Consider the following 4,377-nt stretch of genomic DNA (forward strand, 5'->3'; position numbering starts at 1 on the left):
ATGTCTTCTTTCACAGACCCTTCCTTTACTTCTAGAAAAAATATTAAAAATTGTATAGAACAATGTTAGATATCAAAAATTAAGTGCTATTTAATGGTTTGAGTAAGCAGAATGGTCTACCTGAGGTAAATGTTTCACTGTTGAGCTTTTCATTAAAGAAGCAAATTGCAATTTTTCTTCTGATTAGTGAATGAAGTTCAGGAAAATAAAAACTTCCATCCGTAAGTACTCAGTGAAATAAACTCAATTCACAAGTAGTCTGAGAAAGATAAAAACTACATTTGGTGAAAAGTAATTATTTCACTTCAAGCTTACTTTTTCTTATTTAATGGTTGTTAATATTTAAAAGAATTGAAGAGTTAAATTGAACAGTTTGAGACACATATACTTATGTTGTGCTTTGGCTTTGTTCCTAATCTTCGTTCTTAGGACACAAAATAGATGTAGCTGAGAAAGAAAACCATGAGCATTGTACAGTCATGTTTGTGGACAGAGCTATAATAAAGAACAGGCCATTGTCACACACTCGGTCTAGGGCAAAGACTGATTCTTTCAAAACTCATCCAAGAACTAGGATGCTTAGAGCTTCCAGTTTATCAGCTTTCTCAGAGAAATCTTAAGTGGAGAAAAAATTATTTTTTTTCCTGTTTTATATGTCCAGTGAATCTTCAGCAACCTGCCTTGTATTTATTTTCTTTTCTGGATTTTCTGATCATAATCTTTATTTTTAACATAGTATAACAGTGCTATATAGCATCTAGTGTAAGATACTTCTGAATGTCTCAAAATAAAGATCTGCATTTCAGAGTGTACAACGATACACAAGTTGTTAGGATAGAGTGAACGAGATAAAATGCTTAACAGAAAGGAAGCAAGCTATTACATGGCCTGGAAAAGGATGTTTGTGTTTTAACTGTAAAACTTTTGGTAATAAAGTTTTCTAAAGACTGATTTACTTATTGCATCTATAATTAATTTTTTTTTTTTTTAACAAGAAGCAAGAAGATAGCTCTTCTTATACTAATTATTGTATGAAACAGATGTGGGCTTTAGGCTTATGAATATTGCCTCATTTCTAATAACTCTCACTAATGGGATGGTTCTAACAGGAACTAAGTCAGGTCTAGACACATGATGCACCTGGAGTGGCCATAGTAAGACCAGAAAAAAATTTGATGAACCAACCAAGTGAGTAGGTCAAGGAAGCTGTCTTGGTAAAATGTATTATTATTATTATTATCATTTGATGCATCTTTTTTGTTTCTGTAAGTCTCTGTTAAATATTGGTTTTCATTGATACTGTTTACAGCTTTTCTGTAACAAAGCACCTACTCTATTACAAGAAGCACAGTTTTTAATCTTTGACCCCAAAAACTGAGAGGGAAGTTCAGTGTGGGCTTACATTTTGACCAACCTAGACCTCTAGAATGAAAGGGGTAGACTAGTCTTTAATTTCCTACTGAAGTTCTTTAGTGCTGTTCCTGTAAATATTGTGAAAAGAATTTTTATTCCTTTTTGTTGCACACATCAGAAATAAAATCAGTTTTCCTGTGTTAAGAAAACTGTTCTTGTACTGTTGCAGCTACTTTGTTTCAGAACCATTTCAGATATGCTGAAATGGTTCCCCACAGCATATATTTAGGTTTTACCTAAGTATACAGTTTACAAATAGAATTTTTCACCTTCATATTACTGTAAAAAGTATAGTATTTAGTAAGGGCATGCTCTGTGAAATTATCTGTCACTATTGGTATTCTCTATCTAGATTTCTGTCAGTGCCCATACAGTACAGTACACAGGCCAGTTCTGTAGCCACCTCAGCAACTTAAAGGGGGTAGGATAAAATCATTTAGAAAAAGCAGCCTTTAGAGCTCATCTGGTTCAACCACCTGCTCAGTGCAGGGCTAATTTAGGAACTGGGTTAGGTTACTCAGGGCCTTGTCCAGCTGAGTTCTGTAAGCCTCCAGAGATGGGGGTTGACAGCTTTTCTGGACAGTGATGCTTGACCCCTCTTAAAGTGTTGTGGGTGTTTTGTTTTGTTTTATGGCTGGTTGTGTTTTGTTTGCTTTTAGGTTTGTTTGTTTGTTTGGGGTGTTTTTGCTTATTCTAATAGGAATTTCCGTTGCTGCAGCTTGTGTCAGTTGCTTCTTATCCTGTCACACAGCAGCTCTGAGAGAAACCTCTGTTCTCTACAACTCCCACACGTGCTCCTTTTTGTTAGGGAAATAATCACAGCTGATTTTTGTGCTTCTGACCCTGTCAATTCTCCAGGCTACACACGTCCACTTCTTTAGGCCTGTCCTCACCTGTCAAGTGCTCATGCTCCCAGGCCATTTTAGTGGTCCTGTGCTGCCCTCTCTCCACTTCAGCATCTGTCCCGTACGGAGACGCAGCAAGGCTGTGCGGCAGCGTTCCAACGCGGCCTCGCTGCTGCCACGGAGACAGAAAAAAATTATCTTTAAAGCCTTTTAAATAGGAACTGTAATCTGTTTGGCTGCCACATCTGTGCACATAGCAACATTGAGTTTTATAAGATGGCATACTACTAAGAAACACTTCTGCAAACTGCGTGTTATAATCTACCTTAAAGTTGATACATTGCTTTCTTAAAAGTCGTAGATGTCTAGAGAATTACTTTTCTCCTTGGAGGTCAAATGGAGGATATATAAACAGATGACATATTCAAGCTAGCTGCTAAGGCTTAAGTAGGTGTTGCAGCTTCTGAGAAGGCAGTGATCTGAACTCTTCCTCTTTTTCTGGAGCTGGCAATCTTTATTTAATATTTATTTATTTTAGGTACAGCAGCCAAAGAAACAGAACAGTATAGAAGATGCTCTTGGCAGAGGGTGGAATTAAAAGATGTATCAGTGCTGGAATTTTTTTTTGTTTGTTTTTAATGGATGTTTGATTTCATAGATGCTCATACGTTTCAAGGGACTTGTGTAGGAGTAAAGTAGTTGCTTATTGTATCCCGTTGTTAAAGCTATTGCTTGTGAGTGGGACTCCTTTTGTACTCATGCACAAAATACAACAGTAGTGCAGTTTCTGTTACTGTTGTTATATATTTTTTAAAAATGTATTTGGCGTTACTGTGTCTACAAATCTTGGAATAAAGCCTAATAATTTGAGAGTATTATCTTTTTAAAAGTATAGTTAGAAACTAAGTTTTAGATTGTGTTCTGACAGAGGTGACAGACTACAACTGGTTTTGCTTGGATTTTTTGCTAATTGCACATAATACCACTTGTTTGCAATTACATCCTCTTGTTTGCCACAACATAAAATAATTTTCAGAATGTTCACTCCCATTATTGAATGAATTGGGGGTTTGTGTTTGGTTAATGGTAGAGTTGTATATTAGAGTTATGCTGTGCATAGGTGCTACATTGACCCAGTTTTTGAACCAGTGAAATACATTTGTCTGAACGATCCCTAGGTTTTGTTTAGGAGAATGCTTTCTACACTGAAAACTTACTTACCTAGTTTTTCCAGTGAATGTCTCAATTTGGATGTGATTATTCCTGTGGAATGCTGGGCCTGTAATGGACTATCTATTCCAGAGTAAATATGCCAAAATAGTTCGTCTGTGCTTTCCAGGTAATAGACAAGCCCAGAATGTTAGTGTGGCCCTCTAGTACTGTTTTCTGGTTATGAGACCAGAAAAGAGAGAAATTGATGTTTGCATACTAAGCATATGCATGATTATTGGTATGAGAAGACGTTGGTTTGATTCAGTTAAGAGATTACATATAATCCAGCAAGCAGCCTGGTTCAGAACACCTGTGAGGTTTTGATCGATATATTGCTATCTCAAGTCAAATAATACTGCAGGCTTGTAGGTGCTTGAAGACTGGTTAGATCCCCTTCCTGCACCTTCACTTGTCTAGGCTGAAAAAAACCCAATACCTTTAGGTTTTCTACCTGTGACAAGTTTTCTGACCCTGCAGTCATCTTAATGGCCATCCATGGGACCATCTCATAACTGTGTAATGTCTGTTTTGAGACCTTTTATCACAACCACCTTTGTGTGCTAACAGAAATATTAAATAAGATACTCAATTCTGTAGTTATTTGGATTTCATTCAATACATATTTTAGTGCTTGTATTGGTGTGGATTTTGCCAAGCAGCTTTGCTGTTTTAAAAAGAAAACATAGACGGAGCCTATAATCTAAATTCCTTCCAATGGAGCTACACCAGGGAACAGCTTCAAGATTCTGTTTTGAGGTTCTGTTTTAAATATAAATATGTAAATCTGCATCTGCCTCCCTATTGAAAGCATAAATAATAAGCAGAGGTTCTCAAGCCTATCGAGAGCTGAAAAATTAATTAATTTTGTAGTTTACAATTTCAACATGAAAGCAGCTGTGGTCCATAT

This window comes from Merops nubicus, unplaced genomic scaffold (genome assembly GCF_000691845.1).
Source record: "Merops nubicus isolate BGI_N331 unplaced genomic scaffold, ASM69184v1 scaffold105, whole genome shotgun sequence".
In the NCBI taxonomy this organism is placed as follows: Eukaryota; Metazoa; Chordata; class Aves; order Coraciiformes; family Meropidae; genus Merops; species Merops nubicus.